Genomic DNA, 18,283 nt, shown 5'->3' on the forward strand with positions numbered 1-18,283 from the left:
CCTGATCAAAACATTCTGAAAAGATGCCAAAATACTAGAAAACCAGTCAGAAGTGATCGAAACTTTCAATAGCTTGCCAAAACATAATCAAAACAAATGAAAGCAAACCAAAACATTCCAAATACCCGCCAAAAGATTTTAAAACCCGCCAAAAGGAATCCAAATGTTCCACAACCTGCCAAGACAATCAAAACAACACAAGAGAAAACAAAACATTCTAAAACACCATCAAAACATTCCGAAAACCCGCCAAAACATCATAAAAACAAATCAAAACCAACCAAAAAATAAGAGGAACACGGCAACATATTGGCAAGCAAGAGACGGAGAAGGTGACACCTTCTAGGAGGCCAAGAAGGAAGCCGCACAACACCTGCACTGTGTCTGCAACTTTCAAACTGCTAGAAGCTAGTGGCTTGCCACTGGCCTGCCTCTTCAATTGCCATTAGCATTCCAATGGAAGCTATTCTTGGACAACTTTGCTCTGCTTGCTGCTAGTTCTGCCCCAGCCTACCATAGATAACCTTGCTCTTGCCTTGAGGCTCTGAGATGCCAAGAACTTGTCAACTTCAAAGGGTGGGCCGGGCTACATCTACTCAGCTGCCACAGTTTCTCCTTGCTAGACCTAGTGGGAAAGCATTTTGCTGAGATGCAGAAGGCAAGAAACGCAGAATACGGAGATGCGGAGCTGTCCCAAGTGCCGCTGCCAGGCGTCTTTCCGCAGAAGGAGCGCCCCGGAGCGCCCCGCAACCGGCACCGTCATCTCTGCGCAAAGAGCCAAAATATTTTCAAACCCGCCAAAACTCATCCAAAAATATTTTTAAACCCGCCAAAATAGAAAACCAGACAGAAGTGATCAATACATTCGAAAAAACCTGACAAAACATGATCAAGCCCACCAAAGCTAATCCAAACACACCAAAAACTGGGCTAAACAGAATCAAAACAAATCAAAACAAATCCAAACCTTCTAAAAACCCGCCAAAATATTTCAAAACCCGTCAAAACTAATCAAAATATTCTGAATACCCGCCAAAACATTCCAAATACCAGCCAAAAGATTTTAAAACTCGCCAAAAAGTATCCAAACATTCCAAAACCTGCCAACACAATAAAAACAACTCAAGAGAATACAAAACATTCTAAAACCCATCCAAGACATTCCGAAAACCCGCCAAAACATCATAAAAACAAATCAAAACCAACCAAAATATTCCAAAAACCCGCCAAAATGATTTAGACCCGCAAAACTCATCAAAACATTCTGAAAAGATGCCAAAACATTAGAAAACCAGCCTGAACTGATCAAAACATTCAAAAAACTTGGCAAAACATCATAAAAACAAATCAAAACCAACCAAAACATTCCTAAAACCTGACAAAATAGTTTAGAACCTGCCAAACCTGATCAAAACATTCTGAAAAGATGCCAAAATACTAGAAAACCAGTAAGAAGTGATCGAAACTTTCAATAACTTGCCAAAACATAATCAAAACAAATGAAAGCAAACCAAAACATTCCAAATACCCACCAAAAGATTTTAAAACCCGCCAAAAGGAATCCAAACATTCCAAAACCTGCCAAGACAATATAAACAACACAAGAGAAAACAAAACATTCTAAAACACCATCAAACCATTCCGAAAACCCGCCAAAACATCATAAAAACAATTCAAAACCAACCAAAAAATAAGAGGAACATGGCAACATATTGGCAAGCAAGAGACGGAGAACGTGACACCTTCTAGGAGGCCAAGAAGGAAGCCGCACAACACCTGCACTGTGTCTGCAACTTTCAAACTGCTAGAAGCTAGTGGCTTGCCACTGGCTTGCCTATTCAATTGCCATTAGCATTCCAATGGAAGCTATTCTTGGACAACTTTGCTCTGCTTGCTGCTAGTTCTGCCCCAGCCTACCATAGATAACCTTGCTCTTGCCTTGAGGCTCTGAGATGCCAAGAACTTGTCAACTTCAAAGGGCGGGCCGGGCTACATCTACTCAGCTGCCACAGTTTCTCCTTGCTAGACCTAGTGGGAAATCATTTTGCTGAGATGCAGAAGGCAAGAAACGCAGAATACGGAGACGCGGAGCTGTCCCAAGTGCCGCTGCCAGGCGTCTTTCCGCAGAAGGAGCGCCCCGGAGCGCCCCGCAACCGGCACCGTCATCTCTGCGCAAAGAGCCAAAATATTTTCAAACCCGCCAAAACTCATCCAAAAATATTTTCAAACCCGCCAAAATAGAAAACCAGACAGAGGTGATCAATACATTCGAAAAAACCTGACAAAACATGATCAAGCCCACCAAAGCTAATCCAAACACACCAAAAACTGGGCTAAACAGAATCAAAACAAATCAAAACAAATCCAAACCTTCTAAAAACCCGCCAAAATATTTCAAAACCCGTCAAAACTAAACAAAACCTTCCGAATACCCGCCAAAACATTCCAAATACCCGCCAAAAGATTTTAAAACCTGCCAAAAAGAATCCAAACATTCCAAAACCTGCCAACACAATAAAAACAACTCAAGAGAATACAAAACATTCTAAAACCCAACCAAGACATTCCGAAAACCCGCCAAAACATCATAAAAACAAATCAAAACCAACCAAAATATTCCAAAAACCCGCCAAAACGATTTAGACCCGCAAAACTCATCAAAACATTCTGAAAAGATGCCAAAACATTAGACATCCAGCCAGAACTGATCAAAACATTCAAAAAACTTGGCAAAACCTCATAAAAACAAATCAAAACCAACCAAAACATTCCAAAAACCTGACAAAATAGTTTAGAACCTGCCAAACCTGATCAAAACATTCTGAAAAGATGCCAAAATACTAGAAAACCAGTCAGAAGTGATCGAAACTTTCAATAACTTGCCAAAACATAATCAAAACAAATGAAAGCAAACCAAAACATTCCAAATACCCACCAAAAGATTTTAAAACCCGCCAAAAGGAATCCAAATGTTCCACAACCTGCCAAGACAATCAAAACAACACAAGAGAAAACAAAACATTCTAAAACACCATCAAAACATTCCGAAAACCCGCCAAAACATCATAAAAACAAATCAAAACCAACCAAAAAATAAGAGGAACACGGCAACATATTGGCAAGCAAGAGACGGAGAAGGTGACACCTTCTAGGAGGCCAAGAAGGAAGCCGCACAACACCTGCACTGTGTCTGCAACTTTCAAACTGCTAGAAGCTAGTGGCTTGCCACTGGCCTGCCTCTTCAATTGCCATTAGCATTCCAATGGAAGCTATTCTTGGACAACTTTGCTCTGCTTGCTGCTAGTTCTGCCCCAGCCTACCATAGAGAACCTTGCTCTTGCCTTGAGGCTCTGAGATGCCAAGAACTTGTCAACTTCAAAGGGCGGGCCGGGCTACATCTACTCAGCTGCCACAGTTTCTCCTTGCTAGACCTAGTGGGAAATCATTTTGCTGAGATGCAGAAGGCAAGAAACGCAGAATACGGAGATGCGGAGCTGTCCCAAGTGCCGCTGCCAGGCGTCTTTCCGCAGAAGGAGCGCCCCGGAGCGCCCCGCAACCGGCACCGTCATCTCTGCGCAAAGAGCCAAAATATTTTCAAACCCGCCAAAACTCATCCAAAAATATTTTCAAACCCGCCAAAATAGAAAACCAGACAGAGGTGATCAATACATTCGAAAAAACCTGACAAAACATGATCAAGCCCACCAAAGCTAATCCAAACACACCAAAAACTGGGCTAAACAGAATCAAAACAAATCAAAACAAATCCAAACCTTCTAAAAACCCGCCAAAATATTTCAAAACCCGTCAAAACTAATCAAAATATTCTGAATACCCGCCAAAACATTCCAAATACCAGCCAAAAGATTTTAAAACTCGCCAAAAAGTATCCAAACATTCCAAAACCTGCCAACACAATAAAAACAACTCAAGAGAATACAAAACATTCTAAAACCCATCCAAGACATTCCGAAAACCCGCCAAAACATCATAAAAACAAATCAAAACCAACCAAAATATTCCAAAAACCCGCCAAAATGATTTAGACCCGCAAAACTCATCAAAACATTCTGAAAAGATGCCAAAACATTAGAAAACCAGCCTGAACTGATCAAAACATTCAAAAAACTTGGCAAAACATCATAAAAACAAATCAAAACCAACCGAAACATTCCAAAAACCAGCCAAAATATTCCGAAATCTGGCCAAAACATCATAAAACCAAATCAAAACCAACCAAAACATTCCACAAACCCGACAAAATAGTTTAGAACCCGCCAAAACTGATCAAAACATTCTGAAAAGATGCCAAAATACTATCAAACCAGTAAGAAGTGATCGAAACATTCAATAACTTGCCAAAACATAATCAAAACAAATGAAAGCAAACCAAAACATTCCAAATACCCGCCAAAAGATTTGAAAACCCGCCAAAAGGAATCCAAACATTCCAAAACCTGCCAACACAATAAAAACAACTCAAGAGAAAACAAAACATTCTAAAACCCAACCAAAACATTCCGAAAACCCACCAAAACATCATAAAAACAAATCAAAACCAACCAAAAAATAAGAGGAACACGGCAACATATTGGCAAGCAAGAGACGGAGAACGCGGCACCTTCTAGGAGGCCAAGAAGGAAGCCGCACAACACCTGCACTGTGTCTGCAACTTTCAAACTGCTAGAAGCTAGTGGCTTGCCACTGGCCTGCCTCTTCAATTGCCATTAGCATTCCAATGGAAGCTATTCTTGGACAACTTTGCTCTGCTTGCTGCTAGTTCTGCCCCAGCCTACCATAGAGAACCTTGCTCTTGCCTTGAGGCTCTGAGATGCCAAGAACTTGTCAACTTCAAAGGGCGGGCCGGGCTACATCTACTCAGCTGCCACAGTTTCTCCTTGCTAGACCTAGTGGGAAAGCATTTTGCTGAGATGCAGAAGGCAAGAAACGCAGAATACGGAGACGCGGAGCTGTCCCAAGTGCCGCTGCCAGGCGTCTTTCCGCAGAAGGAGCGCCCCGGAGCGCACCGCAACCGGCACCGTCATCTCTGCGCAAAGAGCCAAAATATTTTCAAACCCGCCAAAACTAATCCAAAAATATTTTCAAACCCGCCAAAATAGAAAACCAGACAGAAGTGATCAATACATTCGAAAAAACCTGACAAGACATGATCAAGCCCAACAAAGCCAATCCAAACACACCAAAAACTGGGCTAAACAGAATCAAAACAAATCAAAACAAATCCAAACCTTCTAAAAACCCGCCAAAATATTTCAAAACCCGTCAAAACTAAACAAAACCTTCCGAATACCCGCCAAAACATTCCGAATACCCGCCAAAAGATTTTAAAACCTGCCAAAAAGAATCCAAACATTCCAAAACCTGCCAACACAATAAAAACAACTCAAGAGAATACAAAACATTCTAAAACCCAACCAAGACATTCCGAAAACCCGCCAAAACATCATAAAAACAAATCAAAACCAACCAAAATATTCCAAAAACCCGCCAAAACGATTTAGACCCGCAAAACTCATCAAAACATTCTGAAAAGATGCCAAAACATTAGACAACCAGCCAGAACTGATCAAAACATTCAAAAAACTTGGCAAAACATCATAAAAACAAATCAAAACCAACCAAAACATTCCAAAAACCTGACAAAATAGTTTAGAACCTGCCAAACCTGATCAAAACATTCTGAAAAGATGCCAAAATACTAGAAAACCAGTCAGAAGTGATCGAAACTTTCAATAGCTTGCCAAAACATAATCAAAACAAATGAAAGCAAACCAAAACATTCCAAATACCCGCCAAAAGATTTTAAAACCCGCCAAAAGGAATCCAAATGTTCCACAACCTGCCAAGACAATCAAAACAACACAAGAGAAAACAAAACATTCTAAAACACCATCAAAACATTCCGAAAACCCGCCAAAACATCATAAAAACAAATCAAAACCAACCAAAAAATAAGAGGAACACGGCAACATATTGGCAAGCAAGAGACGGAGAAGGTGACACCTTCTAGGAGGCCAAGAAGGAAGCCGCACAACACCTGCACTGTGTCTGCAACTTTCAAACTGCTAGAAGCTAGTGGCTTGCCACTGGCCTGCCTCTTCAATTGCCATTAGCATTCCAATGGAAGCTATTCTTGGACAACTTTGCTCTGCTTGCTGCTAGTTCTGCCCCAGCCTACCATAGATAACCTTGCTCTTGCCTTGAGGCTCTGAGATGCCAAGAACTTGTCAACTTCAAAGGGTGGGCCGGGCTACATCTACTCAGCTGCCACAGTTTCTCCTTGCTAGACCTAGTGGGAAAGCATTTTGCTGAGATGCAGAAGGCAAGAAACGCAGAATACGGAGATGCGGAGCTGTCCCAAGTGCCGCTGCCAGGCGTCTTTCCGCAGAAGGAGCGCCCCGGAGCGCCCCGCAACCGGCACCGTCATCTCTGCGCAAAGAGCCAAAATATTTTCAAACCCGCCAAAACTCATCCAAAAATATTTTCAAACCCGCCAAAATAGAAAACCAGACAGAGGTGATCAATACATTCGAAAAAACCTGACAAAACATGATCAAGCCCACCAAAGCTAATCCAAACACACCAAAAACTGGGCTAAACAGAATCAAAACAAATCAAAACAAATCCAAACCTTCTAAAAACCCGCCAAAATATTTCAAAACCCGTCAAAACTAATCAAAATATTCTGAATACCCGCCAAAACATTCCAAATACCAGCCAAAAGATTTTAAAACTCGCCAAAAAGTATCCAAACATTCCAAAACCTGCCAACACAATAAAAACAACTCAAGAGAATACAAAACATTCTAAAACCCATCCAAGACATTCCGAAAACCCGCCAAAACATCATAAAAACAAATCAAAACCAACCAAAATATTCCAAAAACCCGCCAAAATGATTTAGACCCGCAAAACTCATCAAAACATTCTGAAAAGATGCCAAAACATTAGAAAACCAGCCTGAACTGATCAAAACATTCAAAAAACTTGGCAAAACATCATAAAAACAAATCAAAACCAACCAAAACATTCCAAAAACCAGCCAAAATATTCCGAAATCTGGCCAAAACATCATAAAACCAAATCAAAACCAACCAAAACATTCCACAAACCCGACAAAATAGTTTAGAACCCGCCAAAACTGATCAAAACATTCTGAAAAGATGCCAAAATACTATCAAACCAGTAAGAAGTGATCGAAACATTCAATAACTTGCCAAAACATAATCAAAACAAATGAAAGCAAACCAAAACATTCCAAATACCCGCCAAAAGATTTGAAAACCCGCCAAAAGGAATCCAAACATTCCAAAACCTGCCAACACAATAAAAACAACTCAAGAGAAAACAAAACATTCTAAAACCCAACCAAAACATTCCGAAAACCCACCAAAACATCATAAAAACAAATCAAAACCAACCAAAAAATAAGAGGAACACGGCAACATATTGGCAAGCAAGAGACGGAGAACGCGGCACCTTCTAGGAGGCCAAGAAGGAAGCCGCACAACACCTGCACTGTGTCTGCAACTTTCAAACTGCTAGAAGCTAGTGGCTTGCCACTGGCCTGCCTCTTCAATTGCCATTAGCATTCCAATGGAAGCTATTCTTGGACAACTTTGCTCTGCTTGCTGCTAGTTCTGCCCCAGCCTACCATAGAGAACCTTGCTCTTGCCTTGAGGCTCTGAGATGCCAAGAACTTGTCAACTTCAAAGGGCGGGCCGGGCTACATCTACTCAGCTGCCACAGTTTCTCCTTGCTAGACCTAGTGGGAAAGCATTTTGCTGAGATGCAGAAGGCAAGAAACGCAGAATACGGAGACGCGGAGCTGTCCCAAGTGCCGCTGCCAGGCGTCTTTCCGCAGAAGGAGCGCCCCGGAGCGCACCGCAACCGGCACCGTCATCTCTGCGCAAAGAGCCAAAATATTTTCAAACCCGCCAAAACTAATCCAAAAATATTTTCAAACCCGCCAAAATAGAAAACCAGACAGAAGTGATCAATACATTCGAAAAAACCTGACAAGACATGATCAAGCCCAACAAAGCCAATCCAAACACACCAAAAACTGGGCTAAACAGAATCAAAACAAATCAAAACAAATCCAAACCTTCTAAAAACCCGCCAAAATATTTCAAAACCCGTCAAAACTAAACAAAACCTTCCGAATACCCGCCAAAACATTCCGAATACCCGCCAAAAGATTTTAAAACCTGCCAAAAAGAATCCAAACATTCCAAAACCTGCCAACACAATAAAAACAACTCAAGAGAATACAAAACATTCTAAAACCCAACCAAGACATTCCGAAAACCCGCCAAAACATCATAAAAACAAATCAAAACCAACCAAAATATTCCAAAAACCCGCCAAAACGATTTAGACCCGCAAAACTCATCAAAACATTCTGAAAAGATGCCAAAACATTAGACAACCAGCCAGAACTGATCAAAACATTCAAAAAACTTGGCAAAACATCATAAAAACAAATCAAAACCAACCAAAACATTCCAAAAACCTGACAAAATAGTTTAGAACCTGCCAAACCTGATCAAAACATTCTGAAAAGATGCCAAAATACTAGAAAACCAGTCAGAAGTGATCGAAACTTTCAATAGCTTGCCAAAACATAATCAAAACAAATGAAAGCAAACCAAAACATTCCAAATACCCGCCAAAAGATTTTAAAACCCGCCAAAAGGAATCCAAATGTTCCACAACCTGCCAAGACAATCAAAACAACACAAGAGAAAACAAAACATTCTAAAACACCATCAAAACATTCCGAAAACCCGCCAAAACATCATAAAAACAAATCAAAACCAACCAAAAAATAAGAGGAACACGGCAACATATTGGCAAGCAAGAGACGGAGAAGGTGACACCTTCTAGGAGGCCAAGAAGGAAGCCGCACAACACCTGCACTGTGTCTGCAACTTTCAAACTGCTAGAAGCTAGTGGCTTGCCACTGGCCTGCCTCTTCAATTGCCATTAGCATTCCAATGGAAGCTATTCTTGGACAACTTTGCTCTGCTTGCTGCTAGTTCTGCCCCAGCCTACCATAGATAACCTTGCTCTTGCCTTGAGGCTCTGAGATGCCAAGAACTTGTCAACTTCAAAGGGTGGGCCGGGCTACATCTACTCAGCTGCCACAGTTTCTCCTTGCTAGACCTAGTGGGAAAGCATTTTGCTGAGATGCAGAAGGCAAGAAACGCAGAATACGGAGATGCGGAGCTGTCCCAAGTGCCGCTGCCAGGCGTCTTTCCGCAGAAGGAGCGCCCCGGAGCGCCCCGCAACCGGCACCGTCATCTCTGCGCAAAGAGCCAAAATATTTTCAAACCCGCCAAAACTCATCCAAAAATATTTTTAAACCCGCCAAAATAGAAAACCAGACAGAAGTGATCAATACATTCGAAAAAACCTGACAAAACATGATCAAGCCCACCAAAGCTAATCCAAACACACCAAAAACTGGGCTAAACAGAATCAAAACAAATCAAAACAAATCCAAACCTTCTAAAAACCCGCCAAAATATTTCAAAACCCGTCAAAACTAATCAAAATATTCTGAATACCCGCCAAAACATTCCAAATACCAGCCAAAAGATTTTAAAACTCGCCAAAAAGTATCCAAACATTCCAAAACCTGCCAACACAATAAAAACAACTCAAGAGAATACAAAACATTCTAAAACCCATCCAAGACATTCCGAAAACCCGCCAAAACATCATAAAAACAAATCAAAACCAACCAAAATATTCCAAAAACCCGCCAAAATGATTTAGACCCGCAAAACTCATCAAAACATTCTGAAAAGATGCCAAAACATTAGAAAACCAGCCTGAACTGATCAAAACATTCAAAAAACTTGGCAAAACATCATAAAAACAAATCAAAACCAACCAAAACATTCCTAAAACCTGACAAAATAGTTTAGAACCTGCCAAACCTGATCAAAACATTCTGAAAAGATGCCAAAATACTAGAAAACCAGTAAGAAGTGATCGAAACTTTCAATAACTTGCCAAAACATAATCAAAACAAATGAAAGCAAACCAAAACATTCCAAATACCCACCAAAAGATTTTAAAACCCGCCAAAAGGAATCCAAACATTCCAAAACCTGCCAAGACAATATAAACAACACAAGAGAAAACAAAACATTCTAAAACACCATCAAACCATTCCGAAAACCCGCCAAAACATCATAAAAACAATTCAAAACCAACCAAAAAATAAGAGGAACATGGCAACATATTGGCAAGCAAGAGACGGAGAACGTGACACCTTCTAGGAGGCCAAGAAGGAAGCCGCACAACACCTGCACTGTGTCTGCAACTTTCAAACTGCTAGAAGCTAGTGGCTTGCCACTGGCTTGCCTATTCAATTGCCATTAGCATTCCAATGGAAGCTATTCTTGGACAACTTTGCTCTGCTTGCTGCTAGTTCTGCCCCAGCCTACCATAGATAACCTTGCTCTTGCCTTGAGGCTCTGAGATGCCAAGAACTTGTCAACTTCAAAGGGCGGGCCGGGCTACATCTACTCAGCTGCCACAGTTTCTCCTTGCTAGACCTAGTGGGAAATCATTTTGCTGAGATGCAGAAGGCAAGAAACGCAGAATACGGAGACGCGGAGCTGTCCCAAGTGCCGCTGCCAGGCGTCTTTCCGCAGAAGGAGCGCCCCGGAGCGCCCCGCAACCGGCACCGTCATCTCTGCGCAAAGAGCCAAAATATTTTCAAACCCGCCAAAACTCATCCAAAAATATTTTCAAACCCGCCAAAATAGAAAACCAGACAGAGGTGATCAATACATTCGAAAAAACCTGACAAAACATGATCAAGCCCACCAAAGCTAATCCAAACACACCAAAAACTGGGCTAAACAGAATCAAAACAAATCAAAACAAATCCAAACCTTCTAAAAACCCGCCAAAATATTTCAAAACCCGTCAAAACTAAACAAAACCTTCCGAATACCCGCCAAAACATTCCAAATACCCGCCAAAAGATTTTAAAACCTGCCAAAAAGAATCCAAACATTCCAAAACCTGCCAACACAATAAAAACAACTCAAGAGAATACAAAACATTCTAAAACCCAACCAAGACATTCCGAAAACCCGCCAAAACATCATAAAAACAAATCAAAACCAACCAAAATATTCCAAAAACCCGCCAAAACGATTTAGACCCGCAAAACTCATCAAAACATTCTGAAAAGATGCCAAAACATTAGACATCCAGCCAGAACTGATCAAAACATTCAAAAAACTTGGCAAAACCTCATAAAAACAAATCAAAACCAACCAAAACATTCCAAAAACCTGACAAAATAGTTTAGAACCTGCCAAACCTGATCAAAACATTCTGAAAAGATGCCAAAATACTAGAAAACCAGTCAGAAGTGATCGAAACTTTCAATAACTTGCCAAAACATAATCAAAACAAATGAAAGCAAACCAAAACATTCCAAATACCCACCAAAAGATTTTAAAACCCGCCAAAAGGAATCCAAATGTTCCACAACCTGCCAAGACAATCAAAACAACACAAGAGAAAACAAAACATTCTAAAACACCATCAAAACATTCCGAAAACCCGCCAAAACATCATAAAAACAAATCAAAACCAACCAAAAAATAAGAGGAACACGGCAACATATTGGCAAGCAAGAGACGGAGAAGGTGACACCTTCTAGGAGGCCAAGAAGGAAGCCGCACAACACCTGCACTGTGTCTGCAACTTTCAAACTGCTAGAAGCTAGTGGCTTGCCACTGGCCTGCCTCTTCAATTGCCATTAGCATTCCAATGGAAGCTATTCTTGGACAACTTTGCTCTGCTTGCTGCTAGTTCTGCCCCAGCCTACCATAGAGAACCTTGCTCTTGCCTTGAGGCTCTGAGATGCCAAGAACTTGTCAACTTCAAAGGGCGGGCCGGGCTACATCTACTCAGCTGCCACAGTTTCTCCTTGCTAGACCTAGTGGGAAATCATTTTGCTGAGATGCAGAAGGCAAGAAACGCAGAATACGGAGATGCGGAGCTGTCCCAAGTGCCGCTGCCAGGCGTCTTTCCGCAGAAGGAGCGCCCCGGAGCGCCCCGCAACCGGCACCGTCATCTCTGCGCAAAGAGCCAAAATATTTTCAAACCCGCCAAAACTCATCCAAAAATATTTTCAAACCCGCCAAAATAGAAAACCAGACAGAGGTGATCAATACATTCGAAAAAACCTGACAAAACATGATCAAGCCCACCAAAGCTAATCCAAACACACCAAAAACTGGGCTAAACAGAATCAAAACAAATCAAAACAAATCCAAACCTTCTAAAAACCCGCCAAAATATTTCAAAACCCGTCAAAACTAATCAAAATATTCTGAATACCCGCCAAAACATTCCAAATACCAGCCAAAAGATTTTAAAACTCGCCAAAAAGTATCCAAACATTCCAAAACCTGCCAACACAATAAAAACAACTCAAGAGAATACAAAACATTCTAAAACCCATCCAAGACATTCCGAAAACCCGCCAAAACATCATAAAAACAAATCAAAACCAACCAAAATATTCCAAAAACCCGCCAAAATGATTTAGACCCGCAAAACTCATCAAAACATTCTGAAAAGATGCCAAAACATTAGAAAACCAGCCTGAACTGATCAAAACATTCAAAAAACTTGGCAAAACATCATAAAAACAAATCAAAACCAACCGAAACATTCCAAAAACCAGCCAAAATATTCCGAAATCTGGCCAAAACATCATAAAACCAAATCAAAACCAACCAAAACATTCCACAAACCCGACAAAATAGTTTAGAACCCGCCAAAACTGATCAAAACATTCTGAAAAGATGCCAAAATACTATCAAACCAGTAAGAAGTGATCGAAACATTCAATAACTTGCCAAAACATAATCAAAACAAATGAAAGCAAACCAAAACATTCCAAATACCCGCCAAAAGATTTGAAAACCCGCCAAAAGGAATCCAAACATTCCAAAACCTGCCAACACAATAAAAACAACTCAAGAGAAAACAAAACATTCTAAAACCCAACCAAAACATTCCGAAAACCCACCAAAACATCATAAAAACAAATCAAAACCAACCAAAAAATAAGAGGAACACGGCAACATATTGGCAAGCAAGAGACGGAGAACGCGGCACCTTCTAGGAGGCCAAGAAGGAAGCCGCACAACACCTGCACTGTGTCTGCAACTTTCAAACTGCTAGAAGCTAGTGGCTTGCCACTGGCCTGCCTCTTCAATTGCCATTAGCATTCCAATGGAAGCTATTCTTGGACAACTTTGCTCTGCTTGCTGCTAGTTCTGCCCCAGCCTACCATAGAGAACCTTGCTCTTGCCTTGAGGCTCTGAGATGCCAAGAACTTGTCAACTTCAAAGGGCGGGCCGGGCTACATCTACTCAGCTGCCACAGTTTCTCCTTGCTAGACCTAGTGGGAAAGCATTTTGCTGAGATGCAGAAGGCAAGAAACGCAGAATACGGAGACGCGGAGCTGTCCCAAGTGCCGCTGCCAGGCGTCTTTCCGCAGAAGGAGCGCCCCGGAGCGCACCGCAACCGGCACCGTCATCTCTGCGCAAAGAGCCAAAATATTTTCAAACCCGCCAAAACTAATCCAAAAATATTTTCAAACCCGCCAAAATAGAAAACCAGACAGAAGTGATCAATACATTCGAAAAAACCTGACAAGACATGATCAAGCCCAACAAAGCCAATCCAAACACACCAAAAACTGGGCTAAACAGAATCAAAACAAATCAAAACAAATCCAAACCTTCTAAAAACCCGCCAAAATATTTCAAAACCCGTCAAAACTAAACAAAACCTTCCGAATACCCGCCAAAACATTCCGAATACCCGCCAAAAGATTTTAAAACCTGCCAAAAAGAATCCAAACATTCCAAAACCTGCCAACACAATAAAAACAACTCAAGAGAATACAAAACATTCTAAAACCCAACCAAGACATTCCGAAAACCCGCCAAAACATCATAAAAACAAATCAAAACCAACCAAAATATTCCAAAAACCCGCCAAAACGATTTAGACCCGCAAAACTCATCAAAACATTCTGAAAAGATGCCAAAACATTAGACAACCAGCCAGAACTGATCAAAACATTCAAAAAACTTGGCAAAACATCATAAAAACAAATCAAAACCAACCAAAACATTCCAAAAACCTGACAAAATAGTTTAGAACCTGCCAAACCTGATCAAAACATTCTGAAAAGATGCCAAAATACTAGAAAACCAGTCAGAAGTGATCGAAACTTTCAATAGCTTGCCAAAACATAATCAAAACAAATGAAAGCAAACCAAAACATTCCAAATACCCGCCAAAAGATTTTAAAACCCGCCAAAAGGAATCCAAATGTTCCACAACCTGCCAAGACAATCAAAACAACACAAGAGAAAACAAAACATTCTAAAACACCATCAAAACATTCCGAAAACCCGCCAAAACATCATAAAAACAAATCAAAACCAACCAAAAAATAAGAGGAACACGGCAACATATTGGCAAGCAAGAGACGGAGAAGGTGACACCTTCTAGGAGGCCAAGAAGGAAGCCGCACAACACCTGCACTGTGTCTGCAACTTTCAAACTGCTAGAAGCTAGTGGCTTGCCACTGGCCTGCCTCTTCAATTGCCATTAGCATTCCAATGGAAGCTATTCTTGGACAACTTTGCTCTGCTTGCTGCTAGTTCTGCCCCAGCCTACCATAGATAACCTTGCTCTTGCCTTGAGGCTCTGAGATGCCAAGAACTTGTCAACTTCAAAGGGTGGGCCGGGCTACATCTACTCAGCTGCCACAGTTTCTCCTTGCTAGACCTAGTGGGAAAGCATTTTGCTGAGATGCAGAAGGCAAGAAACGCAGAATACGGAGATGCGGAGCTGTCCCAAGTGCCGCTGCCAGGCGTCTTTCCGCAGAAGGAGCGCCCCGGAGCGCCCCGCAACCGGCACCGTCATCTCTGCGCAAAGAGCCAAAATATTTTCAAACCCGCCAAAACTCATCCAAAAATATTTTCAAACCCGCCAAAATAGAAAACCAGACAGAGGTGATCAATACATTCGAAAAAACCTGACAAAACATGATCAAGCCCACCAAAGCTAATCCAAACACACCAAAAACTGGGCTAAACAGAATCAAAACAAATCAAAACAAATCCAAACCTTCTAAAAACCCGCCAAAATATTTCAAAACCCGTCAAAACTAATCAAAATATTCTGAATACCCGCCAAAACATTCCAAATACCAGCCAAAAGATTTTAAAACTCGCCAAAAAGTATCCAAACATTCCAAAACCTGCCAACACAATAAAAACAACTCAAGAGAATACAAAACATTCTAAAACCCATCCAAGACATTCCGAAAACCCGCCAAAACATCATAAAAACAAATCAAAACCAACCAAAATATTCCAAAAACCCGCCAAAATGATTTAGACCCGCAAAACTCATCAAAACATTCTGAAAAGATGCCAAAACATTAGAAAACCAGCCTGAACTGATCAAAACATTCAAAAAACTTGGCAAAACATCATAAAAACAAATCAAAACCAACCAAAACATTCCTAAAACCTGACAAAATAGTTTAGAACCTGCCAAACCTGATCAAAACATTCTGAAAAGATGCCAAAATACTAGAAAACCAGTAAGAAGTGATCGAAACTTTCAATAACTTGCCAAAACATAATCAAAACAAATGAAAGCAAACCAAAACATTCCAAATACCCACCAAAAGATTTTAAAACCCGCCAAAAGGAATCCAAACATTCCAAAACCTGCCAAGACAATATAAACAACACAAGAGAAAACAAAACATTCTAAAACACCATCAAACCATTCCGAAAACCCGCCAAAACATCATAAAAACAATTCAAAACCAACCAAAAAATAAGAGGAACATGGCAACATATTGGCAAGCAAGAGACGGAGAACGTGACACCTTCTAGGAGGCCAAGAAGGAAGCCGCACAACACCTGCACTGTGTCTGCAACTTTCAAACTGCTAGAAGCTAGTGGCTTGCCACTGGCTTGCCTATTCAATTGCCATTAGCATTCCAATGGAAGCTATTCTTGGACAACTTTGCTCTGCTTGCTGCTAGTTCTGCCCCAGCCTACCATAGATAACCTTGCTCTTGCCTTGAGGCTCTGAGATGCCAAGAACTTGTCAACTTCAAAGGGCGGGCCGGGCTACATCTACTCAGCTGCCACAGTTTCTCCTTGCTAGACCTAGTGGGAAATCATTTTGCTGAGATGCAGAAGGCAAGAAACGCAGAATACGGAGACGCGGAGCTGTCCCAAGTGCCGCTGCCAGGCGTCTTTCCGCAGAAGGAGCGCCCCGGAGCGCCCCGCAACCGGCACCGTCATCTCTGCGCAAAGAGCCAAAATATTTTCAAACCCGCCAAAACTCATCCAAAAATATTTTCAAACCCGCCAAAATAGAAAACCAGACAGAGGTGATCAATACATTCGAAAAAACCTGACAAAACATGATCAAGCCCACCAAAGCTAATCCAAACACACCAAAAACTGGGCTAAACAGAATCAAAACAAATCAAAACAAATCCAAACCTTCTAAAAACCCGCCAAAATATTTCAAAACCCGTCAAAACTAATCAAAATATTCTGAATACCCGCCAAAACATTCCAAATACCAGCCAAAAGATTTTAAAACTCGCCAAAAAGTATCCAAACATTCCAAAACCTGCCAACACAATAAAAACAACTCAAGAGAATACAAAACATTCTAAAACCCATCCAAGACATTCCGAAAACCCGCCAAAACATCATAAAAACAAATCAAAACCAACCAAAATATTCCAAAAACCCGCCAAAATGATTTAGACCCGCAAAACTCATCAAAACATTCTGAAAAGATGCCAAAACATTAGAAAACCAGCCTGAACTGATCAAAACATTCAAAAAACTTGGCAAAACATCATAAAAACAAATCAAAACCAACCGAAACATTCCAAAAACCAGCCAAAATATTCCGAAATCTGGCCAAAACATCATAAAACCAAATCAAAACCAACCAAAACATTCCACAAACCCGACAAAATAGTTTAGAACCCGCCAAAACTGATCAAAACATTCTGAAAAGATGCCAAAATACTATCAAACCAGTAAGAAGTGATCGAAACATTCAATAACTTGCCAAAACATAATCAAAACAAATGAAAGCAAACCAAAACATTCCAAATACCCGCCAAAAGATTTGAAAACCCGCCAAAAGGAATCCAAACATTCCAAAACCTGCCAACACAATAAAAACAACTCAAGAGAAAACAAAACATTCTAAAACCCAACCAAAACATTCCGAAAACCCACCAAAACATCATAAAAACAAATCAAAACCAACCAAAAAATAAGAGGAACACGGCAACATATTGGCAAGCAAGAGACGGAGAACGCGGCACCTTCTAGGAGGCCAAGAAGGAAGCCGCACAACACCTGCACTGTGTCTGCAACTTTCAAACTGCTAGAAGCTAGTGGCTTGCCACTGGCCTGCCTCTTCAATTGCCATTAGCATTCCAATGGAAGCTATTCTTGGACAACTTTGCTCTGCTTGCTGCTAGTTCTGCCCCAGCCTACCATAGAGAACCTTGCTCTTCCCTTGAGGCTCTGAGATGCCAAGAACTTGTCAACTTCAAAGGGCGGGCCGGGCTACATCTACTCAGCTGCCACAGTTTCTCCTTGCTAGACCTAGTGGGAAAGCATTTTGCTGAGATGCAGAAGGCAAGAAACGCAGAATACGGAGACGCGGAGCTGTCCCAAGTGCCGCTGCCAGGCGTCTTTCCGCAGAAGGAGCGCCCCGGAGCGCACCGCAACCGGCACCGTCATCTCTGCGCAAAGAGCCAAAATATTTTCAAACCCGCCAAAACTAATCCAAAAATATTTTCAAACCCGCCAAAATAGAAAACCAGACAGAAGTGATCAATACATTCGAAAAAACCTGACAAGACATGATCAAGCCCACCAAAGCCAATCCAAACACACCAAAAACTGGGCTAAACAGAATCAAAACAAATCAAAACAAATCGAAACCTTCTAAAAACCCGCCAAAATATTTCAAAACCCGTCAAAACTAATCAAAACCTTCCGAATACCCGCCAAAACATTCCAAATACCCGCCAAAAGATTTTAAAACCCGCCAAAAAGAATCCAAACATTCCAAAACCTGCCAACACAATAAAAACAACTCAAGAGAATACAAAACATTCTAAAACCCAACC

This window comes from Passer domesticus, chromosome 2 (assembly GCF_036417665.1).
Source record: "Passer domesticus isolate bPasDom1 chromosome 2, bPasDom1.hap1, whole genome shotgun sequence".
Classification (NCBI taxonomy): Eukaryota; Metazoa; Chordata; class Aves; order Passeriformes; family Passeridae; genus Passer; species Passer domesticus.